Genomic DNA, 24598 nt, shown 5'->3' with positions numbered 1-24598 from the left:
TTATGAAAACAGTTCTTTATTTCAAATTCATAAAACAGCCAACGTATGTCATTCCTTCACTGGAAACTTCATCAGGCCTGAACAAGTGATATACATATAGCATAAGTTTACTAAAACACACATATTTAAACATCCACTATAAACATTACATTCAAAACCAAGGCACAGGACTCAAATGGCAAGTCCACACCCATTGATACATTGAAAATACAAAACATAACATACAAACGAGACATAACATTTGAAAAAAAACAATTGCCAGAACAAGAGAAAAAAAATAAGAAAGATAAGACTGAATACATATTAGTTAGTTGTTAAAAAATAATTAATTAGACAAGAATAAAAGAGAAAAAGAGTAGAAGTGACTACATATTAGCTAAGAATATACGTAGTCATAGGAGGGGCAAACCCAATGTTTGTGACAACCCTACTTGGATGAAGATGTCAAATACTCATATTTTAAATTCACAGTTGTTATTTGTGTGACATATGGGATCCAATAATTGGAGGAATTAAGGGGACATGGGCAGCATTTGTCCATTATACTTGGTTATGCTTAAACTTGTCCCAGAGTCTAATGCTTAAGAAAAGTAGGTAACAAGGTGTGTGCTTACGGGGAATACTAGTGTGCGCATGTTGGAGGGTGGTCTCAATAGCAGGCATGTCAGAGTAGACGATAAATTAAACAAGAGTGCATACCTACCGAGAAAAACAAGGATGGATTGTACTAGCTCAGAAGGCTGAAGCGTGGGTTCAAATATGACATATACTGTGGGTGCTTCCCAATCCAATTCCAGATTCTCAAGCATGTGTTTAGAGTCCTGATGGGTATAGTATCCCAGAATAAGATACAGGTTATAGTAGAACAAAAATTGAATCGCAGTTGTAGGTTGCAAGGGGTAGGGCGGCAAGTAACGGAGTTCATCTGTGCAGAAAGCCCGGCAGTCAGAACACTACCCCTGTCCATATAATGTGCAGGGTTGAGAATCAAAAGACGGTCCCCCACTGTCACAAGTCTCAGCTGTTCCAACTGGACCAAGAAACCATTATTGAAAGGTGACCTATGATCTAAAATTCGAGAAAGTTCCTATACATTTGACCCAAGGGTAGTGCAATGTATCATCATAAAATGCGTACCTGTTAGGATTGGCAGGAAAGCCCATCCTGTTCACACGTACGACCTATTAATGCACATTTCCCAAAAACAGGGCCTTTCAAAGTCATGTGACCCAAGACACTGGAAAAAAGAACTAATGGTTGGGACAAGAAAATGCCAAATTTCTAAAAATAAAAAGACCAATTGATGGACAGAATGCAGAACAATGTCATACATTCATCCCAGAGCAGAGATCTGGACCTAAATCCATTGTTTTTCTGCTCCCATTGCCATTCCAGTTTGAAACCAGCCAAATGCAAATCAGTGGGATCAGTCCAGCCCGAACTGACCGGCCTGGTCCTCCCTGGACTAGAAACATGCACCCTAGGACCGGTTTCAATGTTTCACCCCTCATCAGACAGGATAGCTTGACTCCAGTGGCATGGAGAGTGCGGGACCCACGTCTGGGTATACCCGTCCCACTCTGGGGGGACAAATGCAAAAAGAACAATTGATGGACAGAATGCAGAACACTGTCATACATTCACCCCAGTACAGAGATCTGGACCTAAATACATATTTTTTCTGCTCCCCATGCCATTCCAGTTTGAACCCAGCCACATGTGAATCAGTCTTGACCCTCCACCCAGTGGGAACAGTCCAGCCCGAACTGCCATGCCAGGTCCTCCCTGGACTGGAAACATGCATCCTAAGACCAGTTTTGGGGTTTCACCCCTCATCAGCCAGAATAGCTTGACTCCAGTGCCGTGGAGAGCACAAGACCCACGTCTGGGCATACCCGTCCCACTCGGGGTGACAAATGCAAAAAGAACAATTGATGGACAGAATGCAGAACAATTTCATATATTCTCATATATTCACCCCAGTACAGAGATCTGGTCCTAAATCCATCATTTGTTTGCTCCCCATGCCATTTCAGTTTGAACCCAGAAAAATGCAAATCAGTCTTGATCCTGCTCCCAAAGGGAACAGTCCAACTCAAACTACCAGGCCAGGTCCTCCAATCCTAAAAGTAGCATTTTCAGAAATGTGACTTAAAATCCGACTTTACCATTAAAGAGGATTTTAAATTACAATTCATTTCAGGGTAAACACCATATCTGCTTCCAATCAAAATGTATCACTTATTAGATGTAATAGGTCAACCCAGTGCAAGGAAATAGGAGTGGTAGGCCTTGCAAGAGGAAAAATCACTTTAAGAGTTTTTCCCTTGTAGGACATGTAAAACGTAAACTCATTTGTGTCGTACTTTTTCAAAGCACCTGCCCCATGAGCCTTTGGGTACTTCCTTAGGGGAGACTTAAGGATATTAAAAAGGAAGGTTTAGATCTGGCCAAAGTTGTATGTGACAGGTCTAAATTGCAGTTCAGAACTGCACTGGAGACTGCAGTGGTAATATTACCATTTTGGCAATGGCTATACCGCCAGCCAGAGACAGCAGGAGTGACATCTAATGGCCCAGTCGGCTTTCCAACCCCTCCCTGAGCCTGCCATAGTTGTAGCACCACAGATATTTGTGATCCCGACTGAGCCAATTGCCCAGGTATTTTACAGGGGATTCGGCCCACTCGAGTGGAAATTCTGACTGGAATATGGCTGTGGCAGCCATGAGTGGGAAAATCATAGATTTTCCCCAGTTTATTATGATGCCCCAGAGGCCACAAAATCTGATGATTTTGCGGATAAGGTGGTCCAGGTTGGCAGCAGGGTGCTGAGCATATAGGGCAACATCATCTGCATGCATAGATACCAAGATCACCCGGGTGGTGAAATCAAGGCCTCGTTGTGTATGATGCAGCCGCAGCTGAGCCGTAAGCGGCTCCATGGCTATCGCAAAAAGGAGATACATTAAGGGGCACCCCTGCTCGTCCCATGAGCTACCTCATCTGGGGATGAATTCACTCTGTTGAGCCGCAATCTAGCTGTCAGGGTGGTATACAGCAAGGCGATCTTCTTGAGGAATGCAGGACTTATACCAATGTGAGCTAGACGTGAGAAAAGATATGGCCACTCTAGCATATCAAACACTTTGGTAGCATCCAGGAAAACAGCAGCAGTATTGAGAGAAGGATTCACATCCTGCATGACCGCAAAGAGGGCATGGAGGTTGTGGTAAGTGCCCCTGCCGGGGACACATCGATTAGGTCTAAGTATTGTCAGGAACAGTGGGAGCAATCGTGAGGCCAATAGTTTAGCAAGGATTTTGTTAACAATATTAATCATTGATGGTCCCCAATAGGAGTCACACAGCTATGGGTCCTTGTCCTGTTTAAGAATGATCACTATGAGCGCCTCCCGGAGAGAAGGGGGAAGGTCGCCCTGCTCAAGTGATTCCTCATACATGTTAAGGAGATGGGGTGCCAGTAGCGGTGCAAATTTCTTGTAAAATGCAGATGTGAGTTCATCTAATCCTGTGCCTTGTCCCCAGGCATGGCCTGAATCAACCAACCGCCTCCTCCTGTGAAAACGGTGCCTCCAGGTATTTACGATGCACATCACCTAACCATACCAGTTCAAGTGATCAGGAGGCACCCCCAGCTGGCGTGCAGTGTATAGGGAAGAGTAATTTGCAAGCATTTCTGCTTGTACAGCTTCCTGGCCAACAGCGGTTCTGCCATCGCCAGCACACATTCACTGATGTTTTTGTTTGCCCACTGCTTTTTTAGCAGGCCCGCAAGGGTCTTCCCCGCTCGGTCCCCTCACCAAATTGGCTGGGCCAAGCCTCCCTCCCAGGAAATGCATCTCTCTATGCGCTGCCTCCTCTAATGCTGCTATCTTTGACTTAATCTGTCTGAGAGTCTCTAACTGGCCGTTTGCAAAATATTCTGATTGAAGCACCCAAATTTCTCTCTCAAGGCGCGCAAGGTATCCTCATAGCGAGCACAAGACCCTCACCTGTTTGGCGATGCATGTGCCCCTAATGACAGCGTAAAATGCCTCATATAATGTGGACAGGGAGTCCACAGAGCCTACATTTATCTCAAAGTACTGCTCTATGGCAGCTCCAATCTCTTCTTTATATATCTGGTCTGGAAGAACACCCGCTGGAAGCCTCCAGCTGAAGGCCCCGCTCGGAACACCAGGCTGTGTGAATTCCAGCAAGACCGGGGCGTGGTTTCAGAGAGTTATGGCAAGGTGAACACAGTTGCCTGCCCAGGCGTCTACATTGCGTGATGTGAGCCAGTAATCTATCCTAGCTCAGGAGGGGCCTGCTGGAGAGGGACAGGTGCTTTCTCAACTGTATTGATGTTGGCGGTGTCAAACATCAACTAATTCATGGTCTTCCATGAGGGCACGCCGGTGGGGTCGTCGGGATCCGCTGAATCTAACGTTCTCCGGGTCAATTATTACATTGAAATCATCCCCAGAAAATTGCTCCGGGCCCATAAACTACGCCAGTCACCATACCTCACCGAAAAATAGGGGCTCCTCTATATTGGGGCCATAGACCGATAGGAGCCTAACAAGACATCCTCCCAGCGCTCCGGCCACTATGACATATCGCCGTTGGGGGTCGCATATCTAAAAATGATGGCAGTACCCCATGTAAAGTTGGAATATCCTGCAATTAACTTTTCACCTATCCATCCCACCAACAGGCGTAGACAGCTGGTGCCTGTCAGAGCTCTTGCAGGAAACATATATCCACACCATGCTGGCTGAGAAGCACTTCCACTAAGCACACCTTTCTGCTATCATTCAAGCGGTGCACGATCCAAGTTACCACTTTTAGTGTGTGCATTTTCTCAGCATTCTCACCCCTACATGCATTTCCATGTGTGCTGGTGCGTGGTGAAACCAATTAACAATGGGTGTGAGACAAGGGGGAAGGGGAGGGGGGCTAAGGAGAGGAGGGAAAAGAGAAACGAGAAAGGGAGAAGAAAGATACAAGAAAACTGTGTAACCAGTTAACATATCCAGTACCCAAACAACCCACCCTCACCCACTACAGCCAACCAAATTGGCTGAAGAGCATGTCCCCGACCCAGGATAGACCTCAGAAGACCAACGGCAAAATATAGCATGGGACTCATACCGGGGGGTGGGGGGGGCACCAGAGGGCACAGAGTTTCCCAGTGGTGGGATGCTGGGTGGCTAGACAGGGAATACCCATGAAGGGCAGTCCCAGAAGTGGTTGAGTGCTCATGGTGGGTCCTTGCATGCTTCGTACTTGGTACCTGAGTCATCTGTGGAGATGCGCTGAGAGAGAACAGTCCCTACCAGACAACAAGATTAGCCAGGCCAGTGTGTCTCATGGGGTCAATCCAGATCTCAGTCATTATCGCTGAGGAGGTCCGCAGCAGTCACCACCCCCTGTGGAGTTTGCTGGTTTGGAGACTCTGTACGAACTTGGCGGCGAGCTTGGGGTATGTAAATAAGGAAGTCCTACCGGAGTGAAAAATGCGATTTTAGCCAGTTAAAGCAAGGAATATTTAATTTCCTGTTGCTGTTGCACAAATTCTCGCCAGGCCGCCTGGACGGAGAGAGTAAATTGGGGAAAAAGGAGATTGCGTTGCCTTGATATCTGGTTTCCTGTAGATGACTGGCCTTACGCAGCACCACGTCATGATCCCTGTAGGTCAAGAGTCTTGCTATGATCGGTTTGCCGAGGCTCTGAGGTGGGGTTTCAGGCAAAAAAATCTGTGGGCCCATTTGACGATGTACATTGCCGATAGGGCCATACCAATGATAGATCAGAGCATTTCTTCTACATAGTCCTCTACTCAGGTCTTTGCAGTGGTTTCAGGAATTTGAAGAATGCGTAGATTATTGCGCCAGGACCTGGCTTCAAGGTCTTCATTTTTATTTCTGATGACCTCCATCACCTTCTCCATGTGAAGCAATTTCTCCCGGGTAGCGTCCCATCATCTTCGAGTGCAGAGGTCCACTGTACCACCTCCCCAATGCGCTCATCATGGTTTGAAATATTAACACTTAGTCGGTAAAGGTGGTCCGACATTGAATACATTTTTAGGTCAGTCGTCGATAGGGACTGTTTCAGGTCCGTGACCATGTCGTAGATGTTTGGCTCAGGGATCGATGAAGGGTTCAGGGTCAGTTCTGCCTGCTCCTCCACTAGTGTTGTGCCTTCTCTTGGGGTTTTGCATTGGTCGAAGGAGATCTTCGGCTGCCTCATGTACATTTTGCCCATGGCTCGCTGTATGGTCACTGGGCAGGGAGCGACTTCCCGCAGAGGCAGGCTAGTCACCTGTTGATACAATCTGGAATTGGAGGGAGTGCACATGGGGTCCCTGTCATCAAGGTGGAACAGTCCTCCTCACCCCCACAACACAGATGCCAGCTTTAAGACTCCCTTACCAATATGAAGCGACAGAGGTTGTCTACCCCTCTGGCCGCAGCAGAAGCTCACTGTGCCAAAGCACCACCTCGTTCCTGGGTTCGTAACCAGCACTGGTGAGAGAGGGGGTCTGGAAACGCCCCAGCTGGTCTCCCCTGATGATATACTCTGCTTCACTCAAGCAAAGCACAACTATCAAGGGTGGTGCAATAGCAGTAGCGTAGCCCAGGCCCCTTGCAGGTCAAGTGTGCTACAGTAATGCTTCCAGTTTTGATTTCAAGATGTCTCACCAGCTGAGCCCATGCCCATGCCACGCAGTGCAGGCCACAGCAGATCTCACCAGGCCAGGCAAAATATTCTTATTTATAGTGAGCTGTATCCGCAGTGGGGGACCCTCGCAGTCACTAACCCATCACCTACTCACTGCAATTGATTTGCTGGTCCGAGGTCCAGTGTGGGACCTGCTGTCACATTGTGCACTACTTTAGTCATGGCCCCACAGGCATACACAGTGGCAGCCCCCTCTCACCGGGTGATCCCCGGGCAGATTACCTCCACTCGGGCACACACAGGCTCACCTCGGGTTAGGGCAGTCAGTGAACCCCCACAGCAATCCTCCACAACTTTAGCTCCCACAGGCCTGGAGTAGGGCTCGCCGATAGGCGGCCTCATGGAGTCCGATGGCAGCTGCGGGTTCAAGTCTATGCCACCTACCACCCTGCACATCACGGCTGCACCAGCCTCACCCCACTTTTGGGTATGCAGGGGCTCGCCAGGAATCACTTCACTCTTGTGCCGCCAGAGTCTGTAATGGGGCGCTAATTAAAAACCTGTCCTGGGCATTATGTATAAAATATAAATAAGGTTCCATTCCTTCTGTGATCTTTACTAGGTTATAAGCACACACTGTAGTTTTAGCCCTTTCTAGCTCTGTTTTGTGTTGCTTTGTGTGCCAGGAAAGCTTTTTTTTGCAATCACTTTATGCTCAGGGGTGATCGCTGCCAGGTCGGCGAAGAGATTCCCGAAGCCCAGGGTTTCCAATGTAGACTTAACATAACTGAGCCACAGGATGCGCATCCATTTATCTCTACCCAGGCAGTCATTCATGATTTCCCTGCTTAAAGTCGCCTCTGTGTTAACCCAGATTTTTAGCCAGGCTAGAATTGGCCTAACCTTCACCAGATCTTCACGATAGGGGATCCCTAACTCCCTGTGTGCAATTACTGCAGCTAAACTTTGTGGGGCTTTCAGGATGGATCGTATGTATTTATTCTCCTCCCGCTGCAGTTGACAAATATTCACAAAGCCCCACACCTCTGCCCCATAGATGACTTTAGAGCAACACATTGAGTTATACAGGTTAAGCACCTGTTTAGGGCACCATCTCCCCAATCTTCGTCCATAACCTGCAATTGCACCATTAGTGGCATTCATCTTGCGGCAACGTTCCTCCACCTAACAGTTAAATTTCAATGTCCCGTCAAATAGTAAGCTCAGATACGAGAATGATTTAACTTTCTCTATCTTGTGGCTCCTTATCGTGAAGGTACATTTGTTGCAGGGTTTATTGCCAGCGGATAAGATGTAGGATTTACCCGAATTAACAGACAGGTCTAATGAGCCCATAAAAGAAACAAAACCATCTATTAAAATCTGTAGACTCTTTGGTGTGCGTCCGAGGAGGACCGCATCATCTGCATAAAGTAACACAGGGACATGACGCGACCCTACTTGTGGGCAATCGGTTCTCAGCAGTAGGAGGTGCTGCTCCAAATCTATACTACTATTATAAAGAGAGAACTGTGTCCTTTGAGCCAGGTAAACTCAAAACATACACCAACAATCGCAACACCCAATACAGCGTTGGAAAGGGGAGGTCCAGGAGATGGACATAGGCTATATAAAAAAAATTTAAAAACGTAATTAAAAATATTTACCATAAAAAAAGTAGTCCCTTGAAAGTAGCGCCGGCCGCGAGGTGCGTCATGACATCAGGAGCGAGGGAAATCATTAATTGCAAAGAGCGGAGACTGGAGGACTGGTGAGACGTGATTGGAGCAACCGACGCTGACGTCCGAGCATTGATTGCAAAGAGCGTAGACTGTAGGACTGGTGAGACGTGATTGGAGCAACCGAGAGGCGAAGAAAGGGGGACCCGATAAACGAGAGACGTGTGGCGAGTAGCAGAGAGGGTTAGGAAAGGGGTCACTCACTTGTGTGATAGTCACAAGGCAACAGCGCTAGGAAGGGGGCAGAGTGACGTGATGCTGAGGCGGCCAGGGAGCAGGTATTGAGGTACAAAGACCGAGTGCACGGGAAGGGGTGCTGTGACAAGGTGTAGTAGATGCCGCGTGGGAAGGGAACAGGTGACAAGGTGTAGTAGATGCCGCGTGGGAAGGGGTGCTGTGACAAGGTGTAGTAGATGCCGCGTGGGAAGGGAACAGGTATGATGTATACAGCCAGCTGGAGCGCAAGGGATATAGCAGAAGGCTTGAGAGGGCTGGTATGCGTAGAGAGAACCAAATAGCGACTTTTGCAGTACGATCCTCCTTCAGCACAGTCAGAAAGTCAGTGAGCAAACTAACAAGAGTAAATATGATGCAGATGTGTCTACAGAAGTCGAAAGAATGCTGCCCTAGCATCTAAAAAGGTAACCAGGAGGTGGAAAAGTGGGCTCTTATGCAAACCCAAAACATGGTCTGAAAGAAAAGGTTTAAATACACCCAGAGCCTAACCGATCCCTTTTTCTACGTGCAGGCGGGGGCTCTGAAGCCTAATTGCTCCCGGACAACGTCGGGACGGGCTGCTAGTTGTTAATATAGAGAGACAATAAGAAGGGTGCCAGGATGCAGCCTTGGCGTACCCCACTTCTACAGGGAAAGAGTCAGTACGTCCGCCCTCCATGTTATACCTGACTTGCGCTGAGGTGCTACTATGCAGCTCTCTTAAGATGTTAATAAGACCAACCTCTATCCCCATTCTGGTCATCATGTCCCAAAGCTTGTCCCTCTTTACAAGATCGAAAGCTGCTGCCAGGTCCATGAACCCCATATAGATGGTCTCATTACTAGCCTTCGTGTATTTGGCAGCTAGCATGTAAAGGTTCAAGCATTGATCACTCGTGGACCGGCCCATCCTGAAGCCGTACTGGGTGTCTGAGATGATGTTATTTGCCTCTGTCCATTCAGACAGCTGGTTTAATATCCCCCTTCCCAAAATTTTAGCAGATACATCAATCAAGGAGATCGGGCGATAACATTGGGGGTCATCCCTGTTACCCTTTTTAAAAATTGGGACAATAATAGCCGTTTACCAGGAGGGCGGCAAACCACAGCAAATTGCTGTGTTTATAACCCTAGTCATTATATGGGCCCATAATTCCACAGAGATTAGGAACAGGTCAGGCGAAAATACATCTGGACCAGGGGCTTTGTTTTTAGATAAGCCCTCAATTCTGACCTTGATTTCCTTTAGTGAGAAGACTACGGGCTGGCCCTGATCAGCATTCCCCTGTACATCAGATGTTCCCGCATCGTGGTCATATAAACCCCTATAATGAGTAATCCACCTATCAGGCGTGATGTTTGTTCCTATTTCAGGGGCCTTATCGTCCTGGAAAGTGGGTCTATTAATAATCCTCCAAAATTCTGTCATTTCCCCCTTTTCCCCTGCTTCCCTTAAATCTGCCCAACCTTCTGCTTGCAGTGCTTTTTTACACCTACTCAACTCACTCTTATATTTTTTCCTGCAGGAGGCAACTAGTAGGGCATCCCTTGGTCTCATTTTGATACTATTTTTGAGCTCCCTCAAGGCCTTGGAGCAATCCCGGTCAAACCACCGTGGCTGGCTGCAAATTCTTTTTTTAGGGCGCTTGCTTTTAACAGGCCATTTACCAAGCCAGCAATCTGGTCGAATGCTGTGAGTAGCGGCTGCCCCTCTACTGTCATATCCAAACACATCTCAATAGCTGATCTCCCCTTCTCCATCAGAGATCTGTAGAATCTTTCTCCATCTATTTTAGCCCACCTAAGGCGTCTGCCCAGGTCAGTCACCCTCTCAATTATTGCATGGGGTTTTCTCCCGCTGGGGCAAGCCCTGTACGGTTCAACTAATACCAGGGGGTTATGGTCGCTAAACGGGTTCCATTCAATTCCAACTCTAGAGATTCTATTTTTGAAAGCCCTTGAAGTGAGGATTTAGTCAATATATGAGGAGCATCCCCTACCCTTGAAAGTTGGTGGAAAGATGCCATCCTGCTGTATATACGCCATATCCATGGTGTGCACCAGGTCTTGGTAATGCAAGAATTTTGTTAAAGCGTGACCTTCCTCTGAGTGCTCGAAATGAGCACCCTTTTCCGCTGGGCAGCGCGACCAGGCCTCATCTAGTGGTAAGAGAGCCGGGCAGAGGTGACAGTTAAGGTTCCCATAACCAGGGTATTTTGAGCATAGGTCCCACTTCCACCAACAATATCCGGGCACAGTCTGCACTCCAGTTCACTTATCAGTGCATAACAACCTCCACCTGCTACATTGTTATAAATGTTGAACATGGTCAGTTTTAGTCCCCTACCATTAAACCGTACCTCTTGAATGTCATACGAGTTACAGTTTACCGACGCCCATGTACCGTGGAGGTTCAGGTCTACGTATAAAGATAGCCCTCCCATGGCCCTCTCTGATCTAGACTTCTTTGCAGGAACAAAGAAACATTTGTACCCTTGGATATGTAGGGAACTATTATCAACTGCCCAGGTTTCTTGTAAGCAGATTATATTAAATCTGCTTATATATTTGGGCCTTTCTTTGTTATTAAATTTGCCTGCTAAGCCGGCTATATTCCAGCACACTATTCTCAATGCATCTTTATCCCCGTCCCCAATTTTACCTCCCAATCCTAAGTCTTTTGCGTGGTCGGTTTGCCCCTTATCTGCAGCCACGTTATCAATCAATATACCCGGAGGACATATATACTTTAAAGGGGGGACATATGCGTTACCATTATGGATGAGATCTACAATTGGAGAGGACACCGTTTGTGAAACAACAGCAACGTCATCTGCTGTACCCCCTAAGAAAAGTCAGTCAACTCCCTCGATGCCCGCTAAAGCCGCAAACCGGTTATAAGTGGGCAGGGAGTAATCAGCCTGTTGGTAAAAAAGTGGTCTGGATCTACCTCCTGCATTTGGAATGAAGGCCCCAAACCAGCATTCTGTAGTCCTGATAGGGGCCAATATGATTTCTCTGGTAATGAGGCAGGGGCCTAAAGTTAAATGCCTGGGCCACAGTTCCTCTGGGATAGAAGTAAGTCAAATCATGTGCAGTGATTGAGTTACTAACATTATGGGGAGCCAATTTACAATGTGTCTGGCTGCTCTGTCATCTCGAAAATTTATTATAATAATGTCGCCCATTATGTCCTTGGTTCTTCGGCCCAGCCAGGGGAGACACCTAACGTTGAGGATTACCCTATTTATATTTGGTGGGAGTGGGCAATTCTGTCTCAGCCAATAAATAACTTTGTTTTGCAGCTGATGCTGGTCCTCTCTCCTACCCTCCTCTAAAATTGGCACTCCTGTGAGAACCACTACATACGGGACTGCTTCCGGAGGCGGTTCTACTATAGGCCTCTTTGGTGAAAGTGCCCTAACAGGTCTTTCATGACCATTAGATTTAGGGGCGTTTCCTAGAGAATTCAATGTTGTGCATTCCTGTGCCTCCCTCTCTTTGTTTTTAACATTTAACCCTACTGTATTAGGGAGCAATATTTTTCTGGGTTTTGGTTTGGGCAAATTGGTAGTTTTTCTTCCGTTTTGGGCGGTAGTAATTGGGGGTAACACCAGAGTTGAGGGAACTAATGTTGATTTAGATAAATCCTTAATTGCCACCTTAATTTCCCCAATAGCCTGTTCTAAAACCTCCAGTTGATGGGTTAATCCTTTTAGCCTCTCTACTAATGGCAATGTAAGTGATTTCATTAGTAGTTCTATGCTGCCCATTAGGTTGGTGCTAGATGGGTCATTTGTTGAAATGGTTATTGGATTAACCGTTATAGGCAATGTCAGTGCATTATTTGTAAAGCTTTTGTCGTGCCCAGGGTTATTATAACTAGTCTTGGTTTTCCGTAAGGAATTCCCCCTCTTTTGTCTTCTTTTGGGTGGTGGGCCTTGGGCTCTAGGAGTTTTAAAAATTTCCTTTGATTTATGTCCTGACTCTGCTCGTGGTGACAGGGTGTCAGGCAGGACTTCAACCTCTGGTGTTGAATTTCCGTGAGATGCGACCTTGTTACCAGTCGAATCACTGGTTACAACTAGTGGGGGGGTTCTATCTTGTAGAAGTAATGGGATGCTATCGTTAAAGGAAGCCTCGCTGTTCTCGTTTACAGAAAGAGTGCTGTAGGGTGGTGAGATTGCTAAATGTAGCGAGGCCAAGGATGATCGCTTATTCTTAATGTCTTCAATAGAGCGACGTCTCTCAGCCCGTCGTTCCGCTAGAGGGATTTCCTTGTCTATTCCTGAAGCAACCCTAATTACGTAATTATCAAGTGTACGTTGGTTATCCCCTCCTGTAATACTAGCTTGTCCATGAAAGGGGATGACATCGCTATACACAATTAGAGCCTGTTTAATCATGCTAGTCTAGCCAAACGGGTCCAGGAACAAACTTTACAAACAGCCAAAATAAATACTTCAAGTAAACCAGCTTGTTACTACCGTATACAGAGGGTCATTATCTCATAATAGTCATCGGTGAAAAGGGGGTGGGCCCAGCCCAGTCTCCTGCGGTCTCTGAGGACCTCAGTGGGCCCGCCCTTTGCGCACCCCCGCGTGCTCCCGCGCAGCGGGGTTACAGTTCTATCAAATAACCGACTTGTGGGAGGGGCAGGTAATCAGCGCGGACCAGGTGGACTGCCGAGCAGGGACTCCGGGTAGAGCGAATCCCTGCAGCGCCACTCCACAAACAGCCACAGCAGGCCCTAGGCATCCAGAGCAGCGAGCTACGATAGCTCCCAGCCACTCCCGTAGGCCTAGTGCCACGAATCGTCACCCGCGCAGCGGGTGCGGCCAGGGGTAGGCGAAGTAGGCAAAGTTTTAGCGTTCCCGACCAGGTGAGCACGTCTTTGCAGAAGGATCCCAGTGGGCCGTCAGGAAGTGGGACCTTTAGCCAGGTGGTATCCTGTGGGCGGGGCAGGCAATCAGCGTGGACCAGGTGGACTGCCGAGCAGGGACTCCTGGTAGAGCGAGTCCCTGCAGCGCCACTCCACAAACAGCCACAGTGGGCCCCCTGGCGTCCAGAGCAGCGAGCTACGATAGCTCCCAGCCACTCCCGTAGACCTAGCACCACGAAGCGGCACCCGCGCAGCGGGTGCGGCCAGGGGTAGGCGAAATAGGCAAAGTTACAGCGTTCCAGACCAGGTGAGCACGTCTTTGCAGAAGGCAGCATTCAACAGCAAGTTGCAAACAGCACTGCTCGCGACCTCGTCTGCCAGAGCCGCCTCCTCCCACTCTGATCAGCCCACTAGTATCTTAAGTCAACCGCACTTGGACAGCATCTCAGCGCGGTTCGGGTCGGGCCGCCATCTTGGCCTTATCAGCAGCTCCCGCACCTCTGCTCCATCTCTATAGTCGGTTCCGGCCATCTGCGGCAAACAGTTATCGAACAGTGATCGCAGCAGCCATTTGTATGTACCATCCTATATTGTTCAGACTTGGGTGGTCACTCAAACTGTGTGATAACTGACCGATAAGCAGTCAAGCCGGCAGAGTCTTAGTAAGTGGCGGCCATCTTGCAGCCGGCACTCTAGTGCCCCAAGCATGCGTGTCCTGGTTAGCAGTGGTAGAGAATCCTGCTGCCAACAAAATCAAATTTAACAAAAGTGAAAAGATAAAGGATAAATGTCTTAAGGAATTACATGCCAAGGATCTCAGGTCTAGCAAACTCAACCTGCTCTTGCTTATCCCAAACCTGTGTCAGTTCCTTTTCACGTTGTTCATTTAGCTCTGAAGTGGTGTGTAACTTGTTCTTACAATCTGACACTCATTCCATTTCTTCCACTTTGGCAAAATATTGAGTCACCTGTCCAACTATTTTGTTTAGGTGACCCTTAACCTCCGTTGCTATCTCCGTCTAGATTTTTGATCGCTTTATCTCACCTAAGACATCTTCTAGCATTAAAAGGAAGCTGATCCTGGATTGGGGGTCAACTTCAGTACTGCCAGGGTTCCTAGGTAAATATCCCTGAGGATAGATTGTAGCCCCTGCTCTGCTATCGAGTTTTGGATTTCTGTGATAACAGTTCTGGGTTTATTGATTTAGGAAAGAGGCTTCACAGAAGAGCTCATTTATAAATATTAATCATTTCTGAAGCCAGTTCATAAGACTGGAACAAAGGAAAAACAAAGGTGACTGGCCTTCTTGAAGCTGCATCCAGGGCAGAGATTATTTCTTTCCGTTGAACCATAGAAGAGTTATCAGCAATGAAAACCACTGAGGAAACACCTTATGTTGCTTTAGATTAGATGTGATTTCCCCTCCTATTCCGGCTCTCCAGGATTCGCATGAGGTACTCACAATTAAAGCCATTGAAGTCGCTACGTAGCAGTCTGATGCACCATCCAGTACTGTGAAATTGGAAGGGGCTACCAGAATCTGTCCCTACCATTAATGACAGAGGGGTAATTAATAAGCATGCTGATGATTGTACGTCCTTGTCATTATCTGAATGGATGGACTCAGACAATTAGCTGTTCTCAACAATCTTGCAGATTTAGCTGGCATTACAGATGGCTGACCCCCCCGCCCCCCACCCCATTGTAAACCAAATGACATCAGAGGTTTTCTTTGTGTAATTGTCATTTAGTACAAAAGGATATTTAAGGAAAGAACCTCTGCATCTTGGCTCCAATGTATTAAAATAATTGTTCTGATGTATTGTTACAATTACAGATGACCATCCCCCAAAGTTTGCAAATAGAACGGTCTAACTGTTTTAGCCCCTCTTAACACTGGGGGCATGCAAATGTCCCAAATCCGTTTTAGTCAGTGCCATAAACATTTCAACTATGGCCAGACATACGATTGCTTATAAGCAACAGGATGCATCAGCAGAGTGGATGGCAAAATTACAACGCACCGCAAACCATGTTCCAGCTGCTGCATGTCACTCCTTTCAAGCTGCAATCTGACCACAAACAACTCATTTTCTATCTTCTCCCTCCCTGGAGTCAAAAGCTTGCACATGGTGAGTGCTCACTCCATTTAAAGGAGACTAACAGTTAGTGGTTTAACAAAACCTAAAGGGGCCCCCCTCCTGAAAATTTCACAGAGGGGGGCCCCCACATACCCTGTACCCAGTAGCTTTAAGGACAGGGACCTCACCGCCCTTGCACAGTGCAGTAGCGGGCAACCAGGGGCCCTCCACACCATGGGTGCTGCAGGGCTATTGTTACACTACTAGCTACACACCAAGGATGGTAAAGGTGATGGTGGGAAAGGTGATGGGAAAGGTTATGGGAAAGGAGATGGTGTGACAATGTATTACATGGAATAAAGTACCTGCTGCCGTAGATGATAATGATATTATAAGTCATCTTCTGCCTCGTTCTGCTATATGGTCATGGAACTCCTCAGTGAGTTGCAATATCCTTATAATGTATGGTAGGGGCTACTTTGTCTCATACATTTCAACCACTAGTTTAACTATGGCCTATATGCCCCCCTACAATTTGCTACTAAGTATTCTACAGATAGTTCCACTGGTGATATTCTAGGCAATGCATACAGTAAAAAACGCTTAGAGAAAGCAGTGCAGATGTCTGTGATAGTCAACACAGGCATGGGTAATTGCTGATTTGGGTAATACACTTAAAATATTTGTAATTGAAGTACCTTTTCAATTTACCTGCTTGGATTGAAATATATTATGTCCCCACACAACCAGTGCTTAATTTGAGACAGTGGTTTCCGGTGCTCAACACTGGATCCTAATTTGTTTCTGGTGCTCAGCATCAGCACTTAATTGTTAACACTACACTTAGTCTGCCACATGGTGGCACTGCTCATCTAATTTAGAGATGAGCAGAACAACAAGTGTTTATAAATATACATTACAAATTAATAATATCTACCGCCATAGTCATTCCTTTAGCTTTGGGGACCTCCAATAATCTGAACTGTGCACTTGCTGGCGAGAGAAATGGCTATTAGTTGTTTTGGCAGCGAAGACAGGAGCGATGGTTGGTGCAAGTTGCAGTGGCCTCCTGGTCAGGCCCCTGGCACTTAATAATTTACAGATTAAGCACTGCACACAACAACTCCCCTTGGGTGCAGAGGACACCATGCCTGCATTTAACTATTTAAAGAAATGCTATCCCTGCCCCCTTACAACAGACCATTAACAACACAAGATCCCTGTGCAAGGCACAACTGTGCTTGTCATTGAGAAACAAAGCTGGTGTTGTAAGAGAGTCTTTTGGGGGAGGGGGTCCACTTCCTTAGAGCTCACCTACCACAATCACTCATATGCATTCACTCCTTCACATACTACACCATTCATTTAACATTCCAGTTATATGTTGTCCCTCCATTGCCCCTAAGTAGAGTTCTGATTATGTTTCTGCATTTGTACACATCCTCTTCCTATGGTTACCACCTAACTGGTTTTATATGGGCATGAGCTGTATTGTTATGTCCTGGACGGAAAACAATTAAAAAAATCAGATTGGTATTTTTACCCCTTTTTAGTTCATAGTTTAAACAGAAGAAAACACTTTAAGGCTGCTCTAAAGCTGCTCTGTTGACCCCTGACTGACAAAGACAGAAAGACCGTATTCAAATGAATAACAATGATTTCCTATAAAGTTCTATTTCAGAACCATATTGGGGCCTTTTTGCAGAATGTTAAATTGTGAACAGCTGGCTATATTTGTCTGTTGCAATTAAAGGTAGCAACCTTATCTATGCCCCAATAAGTTCTGTGCAGCCTCTTCCCCTCAGACAAGCAGTGTTCTATGGAAGACGCTTTCTGTGAGGTGGAGTGGGGGGGGAGGAGGGGGGTATCTGCTCCAGTAAGGGGCCTGGCAGGCTCGGAGTGAAAGAGAATCAAAAGTTGTTATTTTGTTTCTCCTTCTTCCGAGTCAGCCTGAGTCAGCGCAGAGCAGCTCAAAGCAGGCTGCAAACTGCCTATGCTTTAAAGGAGACACACACCCTGGACAAACAAGCTGAGGGGCCCACCTTTATATAGAAGAGTGGGGGACACCCGCACTGCGGGGGCTGCGGGGGTGTTGTTATGCTACTGCTAACAGCCTGACCTGTGGATGTCTAACGACGGCAAGATAAACGGCCTCAACAGCAACTGCAACTCATCTCCCCCAATGCTCTCCCCTTAAAGCTCTCACCTCATACTGAAATAGAGACAACTGGCAGATAACAAACACTACATTAGGCTCACACATAACCCAGTGGAACCCATAAGAACTAACATATTGGAAGTAACGTGTTTGAGCAGAGAAGAGGATTTTCTAATACCAAATGAATTCTTTAAAAAAATGTCTCAGAACACCTGCACTCTATACTTTACCAAAGATGCACAGGAAATGGTACTACCCACCTGGGAGGCTACTCCTGTCAGGATGTGATTCTGTTTCAGAATCCTTGTGGGAGTATCCTAACATCTTTATCAAGTATTTTGTAACCAAAACAGAATCTTATGTTCAAGACAGTACATACATGATAAATCTTGTTGAGGGAATGCCATTTCACTCCACTACCAAGTCGCTAGTCACACTGGACATAGTATCTCTATACACAAACATAGCAGAACTAAGAGGAGAAGAGTGATAGGTCAAGTACTTAATACCTGTCACCAGATGGTACTAGAGATTTTTTGATAAACTAACAATTGCTTTAAGTAGCAACTCTTTTATGTAAGCAATACACTAATCTGCGAAATGTATATGTTGACTCCTTAAAAAAAAGAATATGTACTGAAGAATAACAATCTTCAGAGAAATGTTGAAAGCGATATATAGATGACATTTTGTCCTGTGGTATGATTGCAAATCAAGACGTTATGAATGTGTGTAATATTTTTACCACATGCTAGAAAACTTTACTTGTAACCGTGACAATCATACCTTTCTTTAACTTGATGACCAAGCATGATAATGAATAATAATTTATCACCACCTTTAATCACAAACTGAGAGAGACACTCCTATTACCTATCAAAGTTTCCATCAAGGATACTGGCTACCATCATTGAAGTTCTAGAAATGCCTGTAAGAAAGCCTAAACTAATCCATGGGATGAATGGGCCCGATTCACAGAATGAACTTACTACTTTTGGCATTCACAGAATGCACTTACTACTTTTGGTATTCACAGAATGAACTTACTCATTTCGGTATTCACAGAAGTTAGGACTACTAACTTTAGGACTCCTAAATGCCTTCTGTGAATACCGAAAGTCTTAAAATTAGGATTTTTCTCAATTTAGTAGTAGTAAAGTTAGGACTACTAACTTTAGGACGCCTAAATGCCTTCTGTGAATACCGAAAGTCTTAAAATTAGGATTTTTCTCAATTTAGTAGTAGTAAAGTTAGGACTACTAACTTTAGGACGCCTAAATGCCTTATGTGAATACCGAAAGTCTTAAAATTAGGATTTTTCTCAATTTAGTAGTAGTAAAGTTAGTACTACTAACTTTAGGACGCCTAAATGCCTTCTGTGAATACCGAAAGTCTTAAAATTAGGATTTGTCTCAATTTAGTAGTAGTAAAGTTAGGACTACTAACTTTACTACTACTAAATTGAGAAAAATCCTAATTTTAAGACTTTCAGTATTCACAGAAGGCATTTAGGCATCCTAAAGTTAGTAGTCCTAACTTTACTACTACTAAATTGAGAAAAATCCTAATTTTAAGACTTTCGGTATTCACAGAAGGCATTTAGGAGTCCTAAAGTTAGTAGTCCTAAATTCTGTGAATACCGAAATGAGTACGTTCATTCTGTGAATACCAAAAGTAGTAAGTGCATTCTGTGAATGCCAAAAGTAGTAAGTTCATTCTGTGAATCGGGCCCAATGTTTACAACTTAAAACCAAGAAACCCACAGTCATGCTTGTTGTGTAACCACCATTTGTCAACACACCAATAATGTGACTGGTGCTATAAAGAAGCATTGTCATATTTTGCAGAATATAAATGCCAGTTTTGAGTTGCCACTATTTGCTTCTAAAAGGGGTAAAAAAATATTAAGGATCATGTTGTCCACTATGCCCAATAAAGGACTTTTTCGACCAAAACCTTGTACAGTTTGTAGGGACTGGATAGGTGTAAGGTCATTATCGCCTTGACAATGGTGTGGTTTATAACTTCACATATAATACTAAATACATCTGTCTCACAATGAAATACACACAGTGTTGAGGTATTTTATAAACTATAATACCGCTAATGTGGTATGTTTTATATTGTGTATGTGCCAATTAAGTTATGTAGGATAGCCAACACAACACATTATAACAAGGATAGGACAACATAGCAGCAGAATTAGAAGATGCAGTCTTGGTAAGTAGCTATATGGAACTGAAACATTCCACCGAAGACATTAGATGCCAGATTCTTGATGTTGCAAATTTACATGTATGGGGAAAAGCCCTCTCTGTGATTCGTTCAAGACTGCAAGAAAAATGTGATTCAAATGAATGTGAACTGAAAACTGTAGAAGAATTACATGGATGTATTGTGTTAATAAATAATTGAATTTCTAGAATCTGCATTCTTGGACTTTGAGTAACATGATATACCAGATTTATCAGAGGCCACAATGTCCCATATTTGTAATAAAACAATGTTGATATATTATCGTATGTATGATTGTCATTTCCACTGATTCCATATGCATGGCATGTGTGAATGAATATGCTGGAACTGTTGACTGCCATACAGTGCTGTTATTTTCAGTGGGGATAATTATTCAAGGGGAAACATTGTGTGGTCAATTGTGCTATTGTCAAACAAATTCAAATGTTATACTTTGTAAATGCAGAAATACTACATTGTTGTGATTTAGATTGAATACGTTAATTATGGGCCACTACAAACTGCTTTTATATTTTAAGCATCACTACACCCAAGTTGGAGTAAAATTATGGCCTTTCACACTTGTGTTCCCCATAAGCATGACATTAATGATCCTGTTGTGGCATAATACATGAGGGCTCTAGACTTTGTGTCCCCGGCCTTCACAGCAATCTTCTGCCATGGACAGTGACCGTTGTGCCACTATGAGCTTTGTGTGCACTCCAAGCCTCATTATGGGCATACATTCTCAAGGACCAAAGTGCACACACTCACACCATCAATCACAATCGTAAACAGTGATGGTTATCAAGCACTGTGCTGCTCCATCCAAACCTTAACCCTCATTGAGTTTTGAGAATCAGCACACACTATTACTTGCTGAGCCAGTACACAACCTCTGTGACTAACTCCACTGGAGACACTATCATTAGTGGTGTCCTTGCATACCATCATTAGGCACGATTCCTGCTGGTGCCACAAGGGTCTTTGATGCAATCCTCCTACTCACGGGAAAATCAAAAATAAAATGGATGTGGTTTTCTCCTTATCTTGTTATATTCAATAGCCTACCTTGTCTAATCATTCTATATGAAACCCTAAGTTTCACATCCATACCTGTAAGTAAGTAATATATTCAATCCACCTTGATGCACCAGTGTGTGATGCACGCTTACACAGCATTAATTGCACCCGTAAAGGTACTGAAAGGCCATTATGGGACCGCTGATAGGTGATTATTATTATCCGTTCAAACATGTACCAGCCATGACTACACCAGTCCTCTGATGAGACCCTGGTATCAAATTAAGGGTCAAAGGGGCAGATGTATCAAAGGGTTTTTTAGTCGAAAACGCTGCGAATCGCTAAAAAACAGCGTTGGCGACTAAAAAATAGGAAAATGCTATGTATGTAGGAATTCGTATCACAAAATAAGTAATCGTTATTTTAGCGATTACTTATTTTGCGAAAACACATATTCTGATCATTTTCCTGCGATTCCTTATTTTGAGTGGTTCTACATTTTCGAAATTAACAATGTAGAAGTCGCAAAATAAGAAATCGCAAAGAGATGTATGAAAAATTTGCAAATTGCAAAAACATGAAAATTGCTATTTAAGAAATCGCTATTATCACCAACTACATGGAGGTGGTAACCATTTCCAAATTATAAAAAGAAGCCCACAATCCAATGTTAACTTACAAAATGGTGGGACTTTACCTGATAGCCAGGAGGCTGCGTATCCAAGCCCTTGCACAGAGGAGACAGAGACAGGAAAGAATATTCAGACTGCGCATTACGCTATTCCAGGAGACTGAAGAGGACATCTATGACAAACACAGACTTCACCTACACACTATTTTGGATCTCATTGAGGAATTGAAACCTTTTTTGGAGCATCAAAAAGCCAGGACACAATTAATTCCTACTCATGTGCAGGTATTGTGCTCACTGCACCTTTTGGCTTCTGGGTCTTTTCAAAGCGTCATTGCAGAGGTTGGTGTGGTGTCCCAGAGTGCTCTGTCACGCTGATGCAATGATGAATAGGCTTCAACATCACATCTACTAATCAAACACCCAACAAGCCATGCAAGAGACTAAACTGGATTTTTATCAAATTGCGCGTTTCCCACATGTAATTGGTTGTATTGATGGCACCCATATTGCCATCACTCCCCAGCAGCCACAGAATATGTGTACAGAAATAGAAAAGTTACCATTTGCTCAACATTCAGATGTTGTGCAATGCAAAATATATCATCAATGACATTGTGGCAAAGTACCCAGGCAGCACACATGATTCCTTCATTTTTAGACATAGTGGAATTTATAGACGTCTGAGTGCTGGACAGTTTGGAAAGGGATATCCCTAGGTAAATAAACCTTAAACATACAGTCATTCCGAAAACAATTACTCATTGATGTAACACACACTCACAATCTTTTTTCTTCCCCATGCAGGTGACAGTGCCTACGCAGTGCGCAATTTCATTCTTATGCCATATTTGAAAGCATCAAATGCAAGTGAAAGAAGATATAATAGGGCACACTGGTTAACACGTGGTGTCATTGAACGCACTTTTGGAATTTTAAAAAGCCGTTTTTGACGCATACACAAAAGTGGAGGTGCATTACAATACAATCCTGAAACATGCTGTAAGATTGTAACTAGCTGTGCAATGCTACATAACATGGCTATGAGAAAAGGTACAGAAATTGACGTGAGTGACTCAGACACATCTGATGATGATGACATACCTCCACCTAGAAGGGCTACAGCAGGAAAAGGAGCTGCGGCAGGACGCCAAAGACGGTCTGAGATAACACGAGATTACTTTTAAATGACACAAGGTATTTCAACACATGTATTACTTTTGAGAATGAATGTTTTAATTTTCTAAACAATAGGTTTAGTATTGTATTTTTAAATGACATGTTAATGCACGTATTTATGTTTACTTAATAAGAAAGACAGCCCAAATGTAGCAAATCCGAAAGGTGTAATATTTAAATGCGCAATGTCATTTTTTACGATGGCGGCTTTGCGCAGAGCCCTGCTGACATTCCATGCTCTCCATATATGCTACATTTCCAGTATTTCTAACACTTCTGCGCTCCGTCAACTGTGAAGTAGGAATTGGGTTACTACTACTCCTGTGGAGGTGTCCTCGCTGTCTGCTGCAGCCAAAAGTGCGCTTGCGCAAGAGGTTGATTTTGAAGTATTTCCACAACAGATGTGACCTTCCCAAGCCCTTTAGCTATGTTTTGAGTACAGTCACTAATTTCTCTTTGCATGTTTATGCTGCGCCTTGTAAAGTTAGATGTGACAGAACATAATCTGTTAATGGCTTTAGTGTGGCATGTGCATGGTGTGCTGCCCTGTTGGGTGTATTTTCAGTGCATTCTGAAGCCAAGAACAGTCTGTCTATTGATGAAGCCATTGTTTTCATTCCATCTCCCATGCTTTTTTGGTTGTTGTTAAATTTTAAGAGTTGTCTATTAATAGACCGCAGGGCCTTATGTTGCAGGCGCTGCACATTTAACATATCCTGCTCTAACCCTGCAAAGACTGAGGGAGTTTCTACATGACCACTGCTGCTCCTTGATGTCTGCAAACTATACATACGTGGCCTTCTTGGTATTTGGGCTTGGTCTTCAGTACCACGAGGGACCACTGTCTCAAGAACACTGTCTCTTGTTACATCTTCATTATTGACATCATCTTCTAAAGGAGGCAGAGGAGCAACATTTCTTCGCTTTCCACGCACGATGGGAGTAGAGACAGTCTCATCACTGCTTATCCTTCTGCTGCAGATATATCTTGGAGAGGGGAATCATTGCCCTCAGTGTCATCTCTTGAATGCCTTGACTGTGCTGTGGATGTAGAGTGAGATATACGAGTTTGTTGTTTGATGAGATTTTTAAACACAATAAAGTGTTTCAACTTGAAAATTAAACCTCATTGAAAGTAGTTTTCAGTCTTCTTTTTGAAAAGCACTATGTGTGTCTGTGTATTATTTGATGACAAAATCAAAATGTGAAAGGTAAACTATAACACCCATGGTGCATTGCTATCTGTATGTGAAACTGTGTACCAGGACTTAAACATTCCTACCACTGTGTACTGGTACTAGACCAATGCACATGCTTTACCTACTAATTTAAATACATGAAATCATGCATCTTACCTTGTGCACTTTGTGTAGGGTCAGAGCTGTCTATATCAGCCACACCACTCACACTCTCAGAGAGTGGCCTCCACCAGTTCCTCGTGAGGTGTAGGCTGCTCTGCAGTTGAAGTTCCATCTCCAGTCTTGTTAGCCTCCTTTAGTCTTTCTGCAACCCTTTCTTCTGACCTCTGGCGCATGTAGTACCATCTTTTGCGCAATTCCTCAATGGTACAGTTTGTCGCTCCCACTGAAGTAACTTTATGCTGTATGTCCAGCCAGACCTTTCTTTTTCTTGCTTCTGGAACTTTTAGTGCTTTTTCCCAAAAAGCAACTCATGGCTGCAAGCCATCTCTTCAATTAGTATTCTTTTTCAGAAAACTTATGCTTTCTTTTCCTTTTCTCTCCAGCCATTCCCTCCTGTGTGTCTTGG

Source organism: Lissotriton vulgaris, chromosome 8, assembly GCF_964263255.1.
Source record: "Lissotriton vulgaris chromosome 8, aLisVul1.2, whole genome shotgun sequence".
NCBI lineage: Eukaryota > Metazoa > Chordata > Amphibia > Caudata > Salamandridae > Lissotriton > Lissotriton vulgaris.
The sequence above is the reverse complement of the archived record's forward strand: the minus strand, read 5'-3'. Positions refer to the sequence as shown.